The 19,462-nt window shown below is 40.0% G+C and overlaps 1 protein-coding gene across 9 annotated transcripts in view; it reads left to right on the plus strand.

Moving 5' to 3' along the window:
• Window positions 1–761: 761 nt before the first annotated feature.
• Herc1 (HECT and RLD domain containing E3 ubiquitin protein ligase family member 1) overlaps window positions 762–19,462 on the plus strand; it is a 205,579-nt gene continuing 186,878 nt past the window's right edge. For 8 of the 9 annotated variants that reach the window (XM_023712424.1, XM_023712425.1, XM_023712431.1 and 5 more), the window contains exon 1: window positions 782–913. The gene's annotated coding sequence lies outside the window, so the exon portion shown is untranslated. Of the gene's footprint in view, window positions 914–19,462 lie in introns of all 9 variants that reach the window. The other variant, XM_004628831.3, reaches the window with a different exon arrangement.

The raw sequence follows: 19,462 nt of genomic DNA on the forward strand, positions 1-19,462 counted from the left end.
TGTTTTGTCCCCATTCCCTCGTAGGTTAGTTACACACGATCTGATGCTCAGACTATTCCGACAAAAGTGGCCTGAAAGGCGCACGGCCTGGAGGGAAACAGGTGTCGGAGCCATTTAACAATTCAAGCATCACTCGGACCCACGACGCCCACGCGGCAGTGTCATTCCCCTCACGCGGCTCCGCGGTACGGATCGGGGTCACGACCAGGGCTGGAGTCACCCGCAGGGCATTTCACTTCAGCGCGTCCCTGCGGCGCCGCGTCCGAGCCCGGGCGCCCGGGAGAGGCCCGGCTGCGAGGCGCGATAAAGAGCGCGGAGCGCCGCGTGTGGTCCAGATAAGGGGTGTGGCCGCCCGGCTTCACCCGGGCTGTTCCAGCGTCCCTCCGTCCCGCAGCTTCCAGACGCCGGGGCCACGAGGAGAGCGGGACGCGCTCGCCGCCCGCCCTGCTCCCGCCTTTGTGAGACGCCCCCGATTGTGCTCCGTCGGCAGAGTCCGCGTCGCGCGCGCCGGCGGGCTGCCCGGGCTCCGCGAGGACTGAGCGGCGCGCCGGGTCGCCACGAGCCAGGCAGGCTTTCCCCGCCCCCGGGCCCTCCCCCAACCCCCTTCGCCCCTTCCCCCGACCCCCTCAGCCCCCAGCCTCACTTCTCCTCCTTCTGCACTCCACCCCCGCCCCCACTCTCCTCCCCGCCGGTGCGCAGCTTGGGGGCGGGGCGAAGGCTCGGACCGCGCGAGAGTTCCACCCAAATCCCGCGAGATTCGCCTGCGGCCGCGGCTGCCGCCTCTTACGTCTTTCCCTTTGACAAGTCGCCGCCGCTGCCCCCAAAATAAAGGACGCGGCCACCACAGTCGCTGCCGAGCCGGGCTCGGGTCGCCGGAGCCGCGCCCCACCCCTGCACTCCACTGCCGCGCACGGTAACTCCTCCTCCTCGTTTGCCTTCTGGGCCGCCTGTGTGGGTGCTCGGCTGGCTGGGAGAGGCCGCCAGGGGCCGTTCCGGGGCCGCCTTGGCGGAGGGCTGCCGGGGTCCTGGGGAGGCGGCGGGCGGAGCCTGAGGGAACCCGCTAGGCTCGGGGACACCGGGAGGCTCCCTGCTTCCGGGGCTCCGCACCGAGCCGACCCCCGATGGGGCCGAGGGACCCGCCCCTCCAGCGGTGTGCCGTACCGGCCCCGCGGCCCCTGGGGTCGCGTCTCTGACCTTCCCACCCCTTTATCTGTAACGAGCGCCCCTCCCCCGCGCAGGGCTCGGGGGGGCTGGAGGGCAGCGGCCCGACTCGGACCTGGGGACGGCTGCGACCCCGGGGGCCCCTGCCGTCTTCGGGCGATTTTGGAGGGGTGGAGGTTGGGATGCCTCTGCCTTTGAGTGGGCGCAGGTCGTCCTGTGCTCAGGCTTTCTCCAAATCTCCCGCCCGATACGATAGCCATGTATAACGCCTTAGCTGTCGGGCTCGGAGACGAGGCTCTGTGTGCAGTCTCCAGGATGAGATGAGGATGTTGATGACAGGAGCTGTCCCAGAGAATACGCTGACGGGTGGCAGGCTGGGAGCTGGTGCCACCTCTCCCAGGAGGTTATGTAAAAGACATGCTATCTCTCCGAAATAGCTGTGAAGCACGGACGGAATATGCCTGAGTTTAAAAAAAAAAGTCTGTAATACTTTGAAGGTATGTGCAATCAAATAATAGGAATCATAAAATCGGCGAATTTCCTAACAGGCATCCCCCCTCCCCCGCCAAATAGTTCTTGTCTCATTCTTTCCTGGGACTTCCCCGGTCCATATACAGTATGTTCCCAAAATGTTCTGTTTTATTTGAGTCATTTCTTTGGTGTGCTTGATTAAAACTAGTTATTTATTCATTATCTCTGGTTGTCCTTTGTCATCACTTTCTCTTTCGTTGGGCTTTCTTCCAAAATTGTTAGCCAGATGGTTTTAAAATTAAACGTTGATTTTTTTTTTTTAATTTAGAAGTTATGTAGTCTGTTTAATAGAGTCTATTTTTACAGTTTTGCTTGTGGTGCTCATATTGGGGCAGCGTTTGTGGAAAGTATAGAAACTATAATCACAGTGGGGCGAAACTTGTGGTCAGATTTTATAAAGTTGATTTTCATTGTTTATTTTTAGATCAAAATTATGTGACGTTCTTAGTGTTTTTTTCTGTGATTAGAGCGAGATAGGGTTGTGCTTTGATTAGGTATATTTCCATTAACTCCTGTGTACACAAGCGTACACAAGCAAACACGAGTGACCTAGGTGTGTGCTATGCATGTATGTACATATATACACACGTATTCTGTGCCTATACATATTTGTTTATCTTGGAAGTAAGTTAAAATATATTGTATTATTTGAGAAAAGACAGCTTAGACTGGGCAAAGAACAGTAAGTCATAATATTACCCCTAAATCACATGATAGATTGTGTGGCAGAATGAGATATCTGGGGAGGTTGGGAATGTGGATGCTTTTAAAAATAGGTTAGATTGTCATCTGTCTGGGTTTGTCATTGGAATAGATTAAGTGGCCTATTAAGACTGCTTGTAATTCTAAACTTTCATGAATATTGCTTTCTTTAAGGATTTTATCATTTGGCTTCTTAAATTTCTAGTCATGCTGTTTACATGTGACCACTCTCCATTCATTTGCTGGGCATGTGTTCCGCTCCAGATGCAGACATCCTGGTGGTGCATGGGGGACAAAGCAAATATGAATGTGTCACTTAATATATTCATTCATATGAACATCTCCTGAAAATCCCATTTGAATTAAAGGGATTTTGGAGAATGCATTGCTTATTGGGATGTATATTGGTTAGTAGAGGATGTATATAATAAATAGTAATACAATTCTAATGTCTCAAGCATTTTCCCGAAAGAGTAAGACTGAATTATTCCTTATTATTTTAAATAGAAACTAAAAGGGTATTAGATATCTTGAACTGTTGATCTTTTAAAGTTTAGAGTTTGGGACTGGGGATATAGCTCAATGATAGCTCAGTGAACTGTACTTCCCTAGCATGTACCTGGTCATTGATTCAGTGTCCAGCCCTGCCCCTCCAATCAGATTTTCAAAGCTTATGGTGACAATAATGATAACATTGTGGTTTGGATAGCAAGGAGAAGCTTGTGTTAGGCTAAAAGCAGGTGGGTGAAATGAAAATTGAATTCTGTAGTTGTACAACTTTATAAATAATACACTTTGTTGGAGATAACTTTTTTTTTTTCAGTGCTGGGGATAGAGCCCAGGACCTGGCCCGTGCTATGCCACTACTCTACCACTTACTACACCCCCAACTTCTTTTTTCCCATAGTTTTATTGAAAAATGAATAGCAATGAGACAGTTTCAAACCAAATTGGTAGGACAGTTTCAATAATTAACACATTGCATACATTCTTCCTAGTGGCTAATTGCTGTATAAGAGGCGGACATGATATCCTATTTACAAACACTATTAGATCAAATCCCTCTCTTCATTAAGAGAATGTAACTATATATCTATTCTAACCATTTTGAATACACAGATACAAAATTACACCCCCAACTTTTAAAATACCTTTATTATTAATAAAACTGGGGCTTAGCACATAAAATCTGTTGTTCTAGGCCAGTAGTGGCAAGCGTATAGCATGTGTGCTGCAGCATGCTGCTTGTTACCTTTGAAAGCTCTAAAACGTTCTCCAGTGCTGTATCTAGTTGCATTTTGCAGATTATCATGACGTGGAAAACAAAATAATGTCCAAGTCATTAGAAAGGAATTTGAAAACTGAAAAAACTATGGTAAGGGAGCATAAGATAAGTAATTTATTTACTAGATGCCAGATCTGAGTCTTATTTTTCTGGTGTGTTCTGCTGTGTTTACTGGACCCTCTAAATTAGTGGGAATGTTGGAGAAGGGAAAGGAGAGGAAGGGAAAATAAAAATAACTTAGCTATGTTCTGCACATGTACAAGTACCAACGGTATGTCCTGCAAACATGGAGTACTAATAAAATGAAAAATAAATTAGTGGGAATATTAAATTCCAGATGAGATCCCTGAGCAAATAAATATGGCAAGTGAATTCAATTATTAATTTTATCTACTTTTAGTTTTTTTTTTCTAAATAATATTAGATTACAGAAAATTTGCAAAAAGGTGGCTTTGCCTAGGTTCTTCTAGGTAACCTTTTGTAGTTGATGTATATTTTGGAGAAGATGATTTGAAGCTGTAAGTGCATTGTTTCTCCTGAACCTCTTTCTTATTGATTTTATTTCTTCATTTTTAATAGAGTGCTAGGCAAGCAGTCTGTTACTGAGCCACATCTCTAGCCCTCTCTCACTGATATTAATATTCACTGGTCAATTTTGTCTGCAACCATTGTAACTGTGGTATTTGGGCAATGATTTTGAATTTCTCTTATTCCTGGAATTTTTAAACTGGAATTCTAGAGTGGAGAGATATCTTTTTCATTTATTTATATCACTATGTCCTTGTGGGTATATGCTTTATCCTGTAGGTTATCATCTGGTACTACTTTATGCTGTTGTTTGTGTCATTGCTCCTGGGCCTTCAAATGACAGGGCTAGGAATTATGTATATGATTGGCCTTGCTTACATACGAGGTCAATATGCATGTATTTAGAAATATTGGAAACAGTTACATCTATATTGAACATGTATGGATTTTTTTCCTTGTCATCAGTCCCTGAACAATGTAGTATAACTATTAACATAGCATTTACATTGCATTAGGCATTGGAAATAATCTAGAGATGATATAAAGTGGGTATATGTGTGGGTAAGCAAACGATTCAGCATTTTATAAAATGGGCTTGAATTCTTGGACTTTTTTGGGGGAGGGTACTGGGAATTGAACTCATGACCTTGTGCTTGCCAGGCAGGCACTGTTGCCTGCTAAGCTATATCCCCAGCCCTATAAAAGGGACTTGGCAGCAGCGGTTTCATTAATTTCCAGGGGAGGGGAGCAGCCCCACAACCAAAGAACAACTGTATACTTCTCTATATATTAAAGAGCTTGATTTTGTACTGATATTTTTTAAAAAATGTATTTAGTACAGGGTCTACAGGGTCTCACTACACAGATAGGACTCGGTGGTGATCCTCCTGTTTTTAGCCTCCCAGGCACTGGGATTACAGGTGTGTGCCACAGCTCAGCATGCCCCCGGGGGTGGGGTGGGCAGGACAATACTTCGTATTCTAATATAATACCTAAGTCTCCAGTATCCAGGATTGAACCAGTGCCTTGCTTTGCTAGGCTAGCCCTCTAATACTGAGCTATATCCCAGAACTTATCAAAATTTTATTTTGAAGTAGGGCCTTGCTATATCGGATGACTTCCTTGTATTGTTAGAGAGTGTCTTCAAAGGAGATTCCCAGGAATAGGGTTGATGAGTAAAAAATTAAGTATACATCTAGTTTTGCTGGGTAATTCCAGTTTTCCTTCATATAAACGGTACCAGTTGTATTTCCACTAATAATATGTGAAAGTTCCTGTTGTTTCCCCCTACAGGCTGCCTAATGGAATACATTGTCATGCTTTTCAATTTCTTGATTTCATTCTTTCAATTTAAAAAATGCTCTGTAGTCTTTCCAGTGGTCCCTTGTGGAAGGGAACTTAATGCCCGTGGTTGATAGGTTCTTACAGCTTGAAAATGGAATGCATTATCTGCTAATATTGCACTCATATAAGTAATTATGTGACAGTGAAATTGATTTGAATGCAGTTTCTTGCCTACTTGAATTTTGTCATTGATGAAATCTTTTATATTTAATGAAGACATTGCATTGACTCATAATACCTGTGCTCTGAAATAATTATGTAGTTTCACAAAGGGTATCTGAAATTGTAAGCATGCTATCATTTTTGAGAATTTGTGTGTGGACATAGTAGTTGGTTTATGTTGTATGCTATTTTAAACAGTACATAACTATACATATTGACACCCATGTTATGGTAGTTACTGTGACTAGTAATGTCATAATTCATGAGGAAGAATTTTTTTTTTTTTTTTTTTTTGGCGGAACCACAGATTAAACTCAGATCCTTGCGTTTGCCAGTCAAGTGCTTATCCTACTGAGCCATCTCCCCGGCGCCAAGAAAATCTTAAAAATGAAACAAAATTTAAAGTTCTAGACTAGTATTATCCTATCAGATATTAGTAGTTCCTTCCATCCTACAGGGTAACATGGTCTACCTAGTGAGGCTAAAAATTTAGGTTCTTTCCCAGAAAGGATGCTGCTCTACATCTTTAGATACACTAATAAAGAAATAGGGCTGAGGATATAGCTCAGCGGTAGATGCATATGTGAAATCCTGTGTTTGATCCCTAGGAGGAAAAAAGTTCCTTGAGATTTAGGTGCTTGTATTCTAGTAGAGTTCCTCTCACAGTGTGTGTGTGTGTGTGTGTGTGTGTGTGCGCGCGCGTGCACGTGCGTGCTTGCATACACTGAGGATTGAATTCATTCACTCTCACATGTCTAACCCTTTTTCTTTTGAGTCAGGGTCTTGCTCAGTTGCTCGGCCTCAGCTGGAGCTTGTGATCCTCCTGTCTCAGCCTTAGGATTATAAACATGTACTACTCTACCTGGGTTCTAGTGATATTGAAGTGACTGTTCCAGGCCAACAGATGCTGAGTAGTGATTGCGAATGGAATCGGTAAAAGTCTGGTTTAGTTTTAAAGTAAAATCGCCTTTTGATACTATTACCTGTCTAACTTGGAACACTTGAGTTTACTTGCAACAGAGAAAGCCCATAAAACAGCCACAGGATAGTGACTTACTTTGTCCACATATATTTTTTATCTGTATTATTATTATTTTTTATTTTTATTTTGTTGTGGTGCTGGGGATTGAACTCAGGGCCTAACATGCTGTCAGCTCCTTGTTTTTTTATGTTGTATTTATTTGTTGTGTAAAGGTAGTGTACAACATGCTTTCTACAGGTTAATAATTTAATATAATCTATCATTGCCCCCATGTTGTGGTAAGAGTACCAAAAAAATCTCAGAAAGTATCTAGTATGCAGTATAATAATATTAAACTAAAGTCTTCGTGCTGTAGTTTAGGTCTCCACATACAACTACAACTTGCAGTTTTTTAAAAAAACATGCATCTCTCTCCTTTTGTTTTTATTTTTTATTTTTTGTACATTGATGGTGGGTTTTATTTTTATTTTTATTTTGTTTTTTAGGGAAGGGTCTACAGGATGTTCAGGATCTCACTAGTAGATCAGACTTGTAGTGATCCACCTGTTTACAGCCTCCCAAGTTGTTTTTACATAAAAAAGAAATTAAGCATCATTCTCCCCTCTCCTTGTTCTTTAGTACTGAGAATTGAATCCAGGGCTACATGAGCTACATTCCTAACTCCTTAAGTTTTTATTTTAAAACAGGGTCTTGCTAAATTGCTCAGGTTTGGTTTAAACTTGTGATCCTCTTGCCTCACCCTCCCAGAATGCTGGAATTACAGATGTGTACCACCACACTAAAGTATTTTTCTTTGCTGCCTCTTGCTTATTTCACTTAACATAGTATCTTCCATGTTGTAGTAAATGGAAGGATTTTTTTTTTGAGACAGTCTTATGTAACTCAGGTGGCCTCAAACTCATGATTTGCCTGCCTCAGCCTCTCAAGTCCTGAGTTTACAGGTGAGTTCTACCACACCAAGCTAGGATATCCTTTCTTTAAATAACATTGCAATTTCTTTATATCCTTACCTGTTGACATATTTAGGTTGTTTTAATATCTTGGTTACTGAGGCTTGGGGGTCTGCCCAGTGGTACAGCACCTCCCTGGCAAGTGTGGGGTTCTGAGTTTGATTCCCAGTATCCCCTCCAAAAATCTTGGTTATTGTGAATAGTGCTTCAGTGAATACAAGTGTATAGATGAGGTTCTGATATTCTTAGTATATATACCCCGAAGGAAAGTTGCTGGAAGTAGTATTTTTCGTTGTGGTGGTGCACGCCTGTAATCCCAGCGCTTTGGGAGGCTGAAAACAGGAGAATCACTATGAGTCTGATCAACGAAGTGAGACCCTGTACACCCTGTCCTAAATGCAGGAAAGAAGAAAAAAGAAGTACTATTTTTAGTTTTTTGAGGAATCTCCTGACGTTTAATTACATAATGGCTGTTCTAGTTTACATTTCCACTAACGGTAAAAAAGTATTCCTTTTTCTCTGTATCCTTTTCATCATTTTCTGTCTGTTCTTTTACAGTATGTGCACTGAGATATACCTGATCTTTTGTCTTTCTGGTCATAGTTGTCCTAGTAGGTGTGAGGTGGCACCTTGTGTGGTTTTGGTTTACACTTCTCTGAGGAGTAGGCCTTTTAATACATCTGTTGATCATTTTTGTATTGTTTTGTAGTAGTCTTCTTACTGCCTTTGCCCATTTTTACGTAGGTGTTTTTTTCTTTTTTTTTGGTGTGTGTTTTTGACTACTGAGTTGTGTAAATCCTTTATATATTTGGGATACTAACCTCCTATGAAATACCTTGCAAATCTTCTTGCACCTATAGGCTGTCATCATTATATTGATTTCTTTGCTGTATAGAAATACCTCATTTTACAACTCTTTATTTTTATTTATTTATTTATTTTTGGTGGAACTGGGGATTGGACTCAGGCCCTTTTGCTTGCCAGGGAAGCACTTATTCTACTGAGCCATCTCCCCGGCCCCTAGAAAGACCTCATTTTAAATGGCTCCTAATAGTAGCAATAGTAATGGGCTAGTAACTATAACAGAAAAGAGTAGAGCTTTTTTAAACTGGGGTTCACCAGAGAATTAAGCTCTAACATTCTAAGACATTTGTACATCATGTATATAAAGAATTAACTTTTCTCCAGTGTATCTCGAGTGACTGTAGTTTTGTACTGTCCTTGAGAGAACTGAGAAATATTCTCTCCAGCTGTCTCATCTGTGTTGCCTGTTACAGATGCTGAGTCTTATTTGAGAAAGCCCATGGGAATTGTAGACAAGATACCTTTTTTTGTTTTCTATTCTTTTTAAGTACTACTTATTGCTTTAGTGGTGTTAGGAAAGTCTTAATCTAATCCTGATGAGAGTAATAATAATTGCTATTTCATAGAACTGAAGCAAGAATTTGAAAAAAACACCCAAATCCTTTTGGATTACCTTTATCTAGTTTTATGGCTCTCACTTCTATTTATGTGCTGGCTTTCTCCCACTTTTACATTTTCAGTCCAGACCCCTTCTTTTTTATTTATTTATTTATTTTTATTTTTATTTTTTTATTTTAATTTTTTTTTTTATTTTTCAACAAATAATACACTGCATATATTCTTCTTAGTGGTTAATTGCTGTACAAGATGCGGACTTGTGATCCTATTTACAAACACCATTAGAACAAATCATTCTATTCATTAACAGAATGTAACTATATATCTATCCCAACCACTTTGAATACACAGATACAAAATGGACATTCATCTGTATACCCCATTTTTTCTAAGTTCCGTTATTGAATATTATAGGTGTGTAAACTCAGCAAAATATTCTAAGAGAGTCCAGTAGCCCATAATAGCATGGGTCTTCTGTTTAACTGGCAATGTCAGAAATTATTGACCTGAGTCCCCCACAGCTCAACTTAACAGCATGGCTTTATTTCTTATAATTTCGTCTTCATACTTTTCTGCTGGATGGTTAAGACCAAGGTAAAGCAGGACCTATGCAACAAGAGTTGTAGCTTTTTGGTCTGAGAAGGTCAGTGAAATGCCCTCAGGATTTGTCCTGAGATCCTGTACCTCAGATTGTAGAACCTTTATCAGTGCAGCCATGTGGATGAGTCACGGCCAATGCTTGGCCAATGTGCTCTCTGTGAAAGCCTGAGAGAGTATCTTCTCCCCATGTGACTCTCCTTAGGCCCACTCTGTGTCATCGATCACTTTCTTCTTTGGCCCCATAATCTTCTTGATCAGAAAATTTGGGACACTACCGAGATACATGACGTTACAGTACAAGTTCTCGTATGTCCTGAGTCTTAATTGACCTTAGAAGGCTAGGGCCAAAATGTTGGCTTTCCTTGTATCCCTCCTTTTTCTCTAATTTTGGTCTGCAAACTTAGGTTGTTAACCATCCAGAAGAAAAGCTTATTGTTATTATCAAACGATTTGGGCTATCAATCTTAACCTCACTATCTCACTGCATTTCAAACATCTTAGGCATAATAAGGAACAGGTATTTTTCATCAAGTATTGATATGTTGAACTTTAAGTCCCTACAGAATATGGTAAAAAAGCATTTAAAAATTAGATTATATTTTAAAAAAATAGGATAAAGAATTCTATGCTTCTCATGTTTGCACATAAGTCCAAAAATCTCACCATATACAACCTTGAAGCAGGACAGTCCCACAATATTCCTTTTCCTGTCAGACCCCTTCTATGAAATTCAGTGTCATCGTAATTCATCTGTTTATTCTATAGCTCATTTGGCTAATAGGCTAAATTTGTACACCTAAGATGTGCTTCCTGTACTCATCATTTTCTCTGAATCTGCTTATGGTAAATTGGCACCACTATTAAGTTAGTCATTTTTCTTTGTACCTTATAACCTAACTATCATCAAATTTTCTTGACTCTGTCTTCTCTTTCTGTCTCTCTCTTTCTCATCCAATCGATTGTATTGCATCATCTCAGTCTTATTATGCTGATATAAACCATCATTATCTCTTAGCTAATTACAGTGGGTAGTCTCTTAACTGGCTTCCCTGCTGCTTTTCACTTGATTTTCAAGAGGCTGTTATTTCATAATTAGAATTTCATCTCTTCTCTTCTTTTCTCTTCTTTCTCCACCTCCTGCTGCGCCCCTACCCCCTTTTTCCTGGAGATTGAACCCCAGGCTAACCAAGTGCTCTACTATTGAGCTACAGCCCTAGCATTAAATCTAGGTGTTTTTAAGACCTAGATGTACTGTACAGCAGTATATCTATGACAATTTGGTATGTCTCATTTCTCCTGTTCATTTTGAGAGTGGTTTGCATTGGTTTGCTTAATTACTCTAAGATGTTAAGCAGTTTTTAAAAACTATGGTGTATAAAGGAGTAAAATCAGATACCAGTTTATTTAGCTTTATTAAAGTAATTCAACCTGTCATACAAACATTGAATTTAAAACTTGAAAGATAAGCAGTTGTAACTGCACAGAATAGGCCAGGCTCAGAGAAGCAGACCTGTAACCCCGGAGACTGAAGCAGGAGGATCACTGTGAGTTCCAGGGGAGCGTGGGCTACATATGTGAGTTCAAAGTCAGCCTGCACTACATAGTGGACCTTGTCCCCCTACAACCCCTCTAAAAACCCACAAATACATATAACACTTTAACTAAATCAGGAAAAGTAACAGTTAATGTGATACATGCATAAGCCACTAGGAGAAACACAGCTGCCCAATAAGCATAAGAAAAGAAGTTTGACTCCATGAAAACCTGAAGCAGTACAAACTGAAAATAATTTTTTAAATTAGCTTTAAGCAAAAATTTGAAAAGGTTGAGTGATATGATATTGTATTTGGAAAAGGAATAGAAAATGGAAACTCAAAAAAAAAAAAAAGAAAATGGAAACTCAAAAAAAAAAAAAATTCAAGATTGACAATGTGACTTTTGCAGAAATCTGAGGAATTGCTCATTGTTTTATGGTCTTTAATTATTATTTAAGATGTCTTTGAGGTCTCAGTGTTATTTTTCCTTTTTCACATGCTCTCCTTTGCTGCCTCCCTGTCACTGTTCCCCCCTCGTGGTCTGCCATCTGTTAGCTTGGCTCCTTGTTTCAGAGCAGGCAGGCAGGAAAGGTTTGTTTTTTTGTTTTTTAGGAAAGGGTTTTTGTATGCAAGATGAAACTGGTCCTGTTTGGTAGCTCGGTGAACTGGAGTGCGTAAGCATTTTTTTTTTTTTTTTTTTTTAGTACCAGGAATTGAACTCACACCCTCATGCTTGCCAGGCAGATACAGTTGTACTGAACTATATCCCTGGCCTGGAGTGCTTAAGCATTAAGTCTGCAGCTGATAAATTCCAGAAGTCCCAAGGCTCATAGGAGTAGAAGGACAGCAATGACTGTGCAACATTGCCTGCATGTTTTTTTTTTTTTTTCTGTGACTTTTGCTATATTTAATAAAAATATACTGTACTTGTTAGTCTTTTTTTTTTTTTTTTTTTGCTTTGTTTTGAGGTGTCTTGCTGTGTATCCCTGGCAGGCCTCCTGGTGATCTCCTGCCTCAGGCTAATGAGTGCAGGCCTTGTAGATGTGTGCTGCCATGCCCCTCTGAACATTGTATTCTTTTTTGACAGAAAGCTATAAATTGGTTAAATACTGTGACAGCCTTACTAAATGAACACAAGAAAATTTAGCATGGGATCACTAGTAAAATTCATGTTAAATGACTTTTTTTTATGTGGTGCTGGGGTTGGAAACCAAGGTCTAGAGCCTCCCACATGCTAGACAAGTGCCCTGTGGCTGAACTACGCTCCCAGCCTCTTAAATAATTTCTTTCCTCCCTCTTTTTTTCCTCCCTCCCTTTGCAGTTCTGGGAACTAAACCCACATGCAAGGCAAGTTCTCTACCACTCAGGTGCGTCCCTACTTCTTATTTTGAAACAGGGTTTAGCTAAGGACCCCAGACAGGCCTTGAACTTTCTTTCCTCCTGTCTTCGCCTTCTGAGTAGTTTAGGATTACATTCATGTGCCACTGAGTCTGGCTTCCAAATGATTTCTTATAGTACTGTATAATTTGACGTCAATAAATTTGCAGTCACTTTGCCTGACTGGATTCATCTGTTACAGGAATATGTAGAGGTTATGTATAGTCCGAGGGAGGTACAATTTCTAAGCAACATTTTTTCTTTTTATTATAGAATATTTAGGGGCCAAGGAGATGGCTCAGTAGAATAAGTGCTTGCCTGGCAAGCACAAGGGCCTGAGTTCAAAACCCCGGTTCTACCAAAAAAAAAAAAAAAAAAAAAAGAATATTTAAGTACATAGAATTATCAATGTTCAGGATGTTGTGCTTCATGTATATTTCTGTATACCACCTCATCCCAATCCCTAGATCAGCTTAAATCATATTCTAGACATATACAATTTGTACATTTCAGATATCTCAATATTGAGCTCTAAAAAGAATCTTTTATGACATATCGGTCATCATACCCCAAATTTTATAAAAAGATACTTTTCTTTTTGTAATCCTGGTGATCAGACTTAGGGCCTCATACATGCTAGGCAACTGCTTTACTGCTGAGTTACACCTATTGCAAATTATTAATATCACATGTGTAAGTTATTTCTCTGGTTTACAGATAAGTATAAATAAATTATTTACTTGAAGTGGGATTCAAATAAGGTCTATATAATTATTTGGGATGTTTTTCACTTTTGTTTATTTTATTTAAGGTACTGAAAATTGAACGTAAGGCCTTAATACTGAGCTACATTACCATCTGTTGATTTTTAAGTTGGATTCTCACTAAGTTGCTAAGGCTTGACTTTATCTTGTGATCTTTCTGCCTCAGCCTCTTGGAGTGGAACGATTACAGAGATGAGCCACCATGCCTGGCTGTTTATTCACTTTTCATCTTTAGACTTTGCACTTCTTTCTTATAGTTTTTTTAGAAGAAACTGTAATTTGCCTTGAGATGTTTCTCATAGTTTCACTCTGCTGATTTCATTTCTGTAATGTCATTTAACACATTTTTCTGTCTTCTGAATTTCCTGTAGCTGATAGATTGTTTTTATTTTTGTTTTTGGAATGGGTACTTAATAGGAGTGGTTTTGTTTCTTTTAAGAGGTACATACGTAAATTCTTACTATCTTTGTGATGTTGGTAGCTATTAATGATCATCATTTAAATTTATGGATTCTCTAGGGATTTTGAAGTAACAGAACTATTCTTTAATTTTTTTTTTATTTTTAACGAGAAAATTTGAAACAAGATAATAGGGTAGCGGTGGTTTAATACATCATGTATTGTTATCTGTAAATTAGTTACTCAGAGTACAAGATACAGGCATTTAATTGTCCAACAATATTAGCACAGACGTTTCTTGTCAATGAACTAAGAGACATTAGTAACTATCTTGTGTGCATAATTTTAATTTTTTCACTTCCTTTTCTCCTTTCCCCGTCCCAGTTTCTCTTTCCTTTTGAACAGTTTCTTCCCATTTTAACAATATCTGCTGTATATTTTTGCTCCTATTTACTCTTTTAGCATCTCACACTAGGGAGACAATACAGTGTTCATACATGTGCATCTGGTGTATTTCACTTATGAGTATGTTCTCCAGTTACATCCATTTACCTAGAAAAGTCTTCAGTTTATCCTTGTTTATGGCTAAGTAGTTCCCCATTGTAGAAAAAGATCACAGCTGTTTTATCCATTCCTGGGTTGATGGGCATTTGGTTTGTTTCCAAGATTTAGCTGTTACAAATTGTACTGCTGTAAACGTGGGTGCCCACATATCACTGTGTTACGATGTTTTTAAATTCTTGAAAATGCCCAGAAGAGGAATAGCTGGCTGGAATCTGACTTCATATCCTGTGTTTTGAAGAATCTCCATACAGATTTCCGCAGTGATTGAACATTCACACTGAGTTACTTCCCCATCCCCTCCTTTAATTTTTAAAAATTACTTTTAATATTTATATTGAGACTCTCAATATAAATATTGCATTGTTTTATCTCAGCCTATACTATACATCTAGAGAAGCAGTATTAGAAAAGGAAAGTCACTGTGTAATATTTGCTATATCTGAGCAGTGTTCTTAGTACTGTTGTTACGCTTTTGTGTAGTGGGTATGTTGTTGTTAGTCCTTTACAGATAAGAAGCCAAAGGATAAAAGGATTAAGTGAATTATTCAAGGTTAAAGGTGACAAGCAGAGCCAAGATCTGGACTCACTTGGCTCCAGAGTCTACCTGCATAACCAGTGATCTGCACTGCAAAATATAGAAGGTAGAAAGCATTACATAAATACAAATAAGTTTGAGAGGGGGCTTAAAGTCTATTTGGAAGAAACAGATATATTTTCTTTAACTTTCAGGTAGTCAGGGCCATAAGAAAAGAATGAGAAGAGTTGGCTGTATCCTACCCTTTTCACGAAGAGAAAGAAACATGAAGACCTGGGATCCATAGAAAAAGTTACAGCTCCACAGGAGGTAGAGTAGATGCAGGTACAAGGCTAAGAGGGCACTATTTACACCAGAGCTTCAGACTTACAAATAAATTGAGGCTCAATTTACAGGATCCCCTCATCCTTTATGTGAGACCTGAGATTTACATAGTTCATGAACTTGTAATAATCAGAGCTCACATTAGCACATTGCATTGAAGTACTTTTCCCATGGAGTCTCATGAGATCCTTGTAACTGTGAAAGGCAGATAGATAGGTTGTTTATTTTTCCTTACATTGCTGGTTCTTGAATCTAAGTTTTCTGCTTATTTAAAGCTGGCGTTGGGTTTGATTCTAGCCTTAGCAAAAAGATGTTTTCTATATCACATCTGTATGCTGTGTCACACTGTCTCAGTTAATTCTGTAATACCCTTTTATAGCCTGAAATATTGAAAAACAATTTTCCTCTTCCCGAGGATTGGCTGCAGGACTTCCCATGTGTTAGGCAAGTGCTGTGCCACTGAACTAGATCCCCAGTTCTTAAAATTTTTTTCTCTCCCCTGTTGTTTCTTGATACAGTGTCCTACAATATATAGCCCAAGCTAGCCTTGAACTTGCCATAAAGCCTAGGCTGAGATTGAATTCACTGTGAAGCCAAGGTGGGCCTGAAAGTCACAGCCCTGCCTGTCTTCCAAATGCTTGGATTACAAGCGTATGCTGCTATGACTGGCTGAAATACTATAGTCTTCTGTTGCAGTAAAAAAGTATACACAGGAGGCTGAGGCAGAAGATCAAAGTTTGAAATCAGCCTGGGCAACTTACTGAAGCCCTATCTTAAATTAAAGAGCAATAACAAAAAATCCTGGAGATGTAGCTTGGTGTGGCAGTCCTGATTTCAATTCCCATATCTTCAAAACAAACCAACAAATCAATAAGCAGTACATACAGGGGCAAGAGGCAGAAGATGGTCATCTCCTAAGGAGATTGAAACAGTTCTTTCCTCTTCCTCTCATAGCAAGCTGACATGTTAGCAAGAGTAGGTGAATAGGTAAAGAATGTATTTAGGATGTTACTTTAAGGAGGGCATTGTGGAGTTTTGGTCACATGTAAGATGGCAATTAGGAACGGTCCAATTCTTAAGCCATTTTTAATTTTTCTTTTCTTTTTTGGTGGAATCGGGGATTTAACTCAGGCCCTTGTGCTTATTCTACTGAGCCATCTCCTCGGCCCCAATTTTTAATTTTTCTTACCCTTGTCCACCCTCTTTTTCAAAAGGAGAAAAATCCATTATGGACTTCTAAAGTGTTGCCAGTTGGCTGAAGGTTCTTACTTAATTCATATAGAAAGCATGAATCAGAAAAGTGAATCTATGTTTGTGTTACTAGTCCTGAGCTTTGCATGCCAGGGACTGTCAGCTCTTAGGGTTAATGGCCTGTCTCACTTTTTGGAGCCAGCAGTTAGAGGCAGACTTAGGGAATTCTTGTAGCTGTCAGAGATGGTGGCATCTGGCAATTTTTTGTTGCTGTCTGCTGTTTGCTGCTAGTTGTCTTCAGTGTTGCCAGTTTGGCTGCTTTGGGCATCAGTGGCCTTTGGTGTTACCGGCTCTGAGTTTATCAGCTCAGCATGTTCTACTCAAGATACAAATCATGAACAGGTAAAATATGCCATCTGGAAGGATCCTTATTAGGACTTACGGTACAGGATAAGGGGAAACAGTGCATAGACCAAGAGTATAGGAAGGTTGCTTTATATAGGAAAACAGGTGGTACAGGCATGCACAGTATCGGGGAGCAGAATGGCCTCTTGTGGACCTATTTAAGGAGGACTGCAGAGAGGTGGCATCATCCAGGGAGGCTACAGTGTAGAGTCATGTGGGACAAGTCCTTGGCCAGAGTTGTTGCAGCCAACACATATGTCTCACAGAGAAGCCTTGGGCTTCTGATATTGCCAGGCTGGCTGCAAGGCCTTTTAGGCAGTAGTGGAAAAATAAAAAGTACCTCTTGGGGAATGACAGGGTCCCTCCTGCCTCACAATTAGTATAAAGATTTCTTTATTGTTTTTTGTAAACTTTGCATTTTTTGTTTTATAATTTGATAAGGAAAACCAGTTTCACATTGTCTTAGATTAAAAGATAGTGACCCATACCTTTTAAAGAAAACTTTAAAACAGGACATGGTGGTGCATACCTGTAACCCCAGCATTTTGAGGAGGCAGAGGCTGGAGGATCACAGATTAAAGCCCTGCCTGGGCAGTTTAGTGAATTAGCAAGATCCTGTCTCAAGAAAAAAGGAAGAAGAGAGGGAGCTTGGGATGGGAATGCATATTGGTATAAAGGATCACAGTTCAATTTTTAGTAGTAAAAAAAAAGTATTACTCTTTGGGCATACATGCTATGTTTTGTCTCTGTGTGTATATAACCATCTCTGACTCTTAGTACTATTGGAATAAGAGCAGTGCTAAAGAGCCTGTTTTCTTCGGAAGTAGATTTTTGTCTATTTCTTAACCACTTACAGATTCTTTAAAAAAATCTTATTTTCTGATTTATTGATAACATCTCATAGTTTTCTTTGTTAATTACTATCTGTGCTCAAGCAGATTTTTGATGGTCTTTATAGAGAGCCATCTGTGGCCTCGTCATGGTCCAGAGGAGTCCACATTTGTTATCCCAGAGAAAAGGTATTGGAATTCCAGTAAGTAATTCTAGTCTACTACTTCCAGTGCAACCCATGGTGAGAATGAAGACACAACATATCTACAGTGGTGGGGAACCGGGAGGTCCTAAGTCCATTCAGAATAATGGCTTAGCAGAACAGAGGCCAGGACTCTGGCCTGAACCTGGGTTTTATTGATTTGTGAAGAGGAGTGACTTGAAGTTAAGTGATTGTGAGAATGGCAGGAGGTTCCTGAATTCTGTGAGCTGAGCTAGGTAGGAGGCATAACAGCACCTCTGCACTGTGCCGAGAGAGGTGTGCAGACCTCAAAGTTTGAAGGAATCTGTGTAACATAGTTTAGGAAGTATCTTGTGCTTTTGGCCCCTGCTTCAGCTGTGCTGTGTGGCCTTCATGCCTGGAGATGGAAGGGCTTCTTTCTTGAACCTCAGCCCCAGCCCACAGTGCACGGTCTCATTTGGCATTGCTCACACATAGCATTTGGGAGCTGTAGGTGGGCACCACTGACCTGGCCGTTGCTTCAAAAGCTAATATCAGCGTCACAAAACCGGTTGAGGGGGTAAAGTATTACCTGAGCCAGATCTGTACGTGCCAGTGCATGGAATTAGGGCCAGGTTTAGGTAAAATAGAAACAAATGGTCGTCTTTTAAGGAGAGCTGTCCCCAGGGTACTCCATAGGTCTTTTTAACCTATTTCCTTTTGAGGATTGTATTATATTTTATTTATAATTGTTAAGATTTCCTTAGTTGGTTTGTTTTTTTTTCAATTTTTAAAATCATTTATTTATTTATTTGGTACAGGGTCTTGCTATGCAGCTCAGACTCATAGTGATCTTCCTGTCTCAGCCTACCCAGTGCTGGGATTACAGTTTTGACAGCCAGCTCAGTGTCCCGGCTGGCACTGCACGTGGTACTGGGGATCAAACCCAGGTCCCTTATGCTTGCCATGCAAGTGCTTAGACCACTGAACTGCCTCCCCAACCTCTTCTTAGTTGTTTCAAGTTGATGGTAAAGCTTATGTTTTTAAACTATCCTAATTCTTTTGCCTTTATATATGTTTTGTATGTTTTTCTCCCACTAATCTTTTAAACAAATGTATACCAGATAGGGATTTCACTTTTGATTTATGAAATAAGCAATGCCATGTTTATCTTTTCATGTCATTAAGTACACATGTGATTCTTTTTAAAATTATTTTTGGTGCTGGAGTTTGAATTCTAGGGCTTTTTTTATACTAAGCAAGCACTCTCATTGAGCTATAGCCGCAGCTCTGCATTTTAAAGTAAACTTATTTATAGATACAGATAAGCTTTTTAGAGATTTTGATAAACATTGTTGATCAGTTTGGGAGAGAACTGACATATTTATAATGTTTATTTTTCCAATCTAGGCCAGCTTCTCTCCTTAACATAGTTGATCTCTGATTTCTCTCATCAGTGTTTTGTAATTTTCAGCACATAGATCCTGCATGTTTTGCTAAATTTGTACCTAGGTATTTCATTAAAAATATTTAAAGAACTTAATTAAAGTATGATATGCATTCCTAGAAGTATACATGAAATACATGTATTGGTGAGTTGCATAAGAATAGGCTTACTTGGGGCTGGAGAGATGGCTCAGTGGTCTAAAGCACCTACTTAGAACAAGCTTGGCAAGGCATCAGGGACCGCGGTTCAATCCCCCAGCACCA

Source organism: Octodon degus, unplaced genomic scaffold (genome assembly GCF_000260255.1).
Source record: "Octodon degus isolate 3935 unplaced genomic scaffold, OctDeg1.0 scaffold00026, whole genome shotgun sequence".
Taxonomy (NCBI): Eukaryota; Metazoa; Chordata; class Mammalia; order Rodentia; family Octodontidae; genus Octodon; species Octodon degus.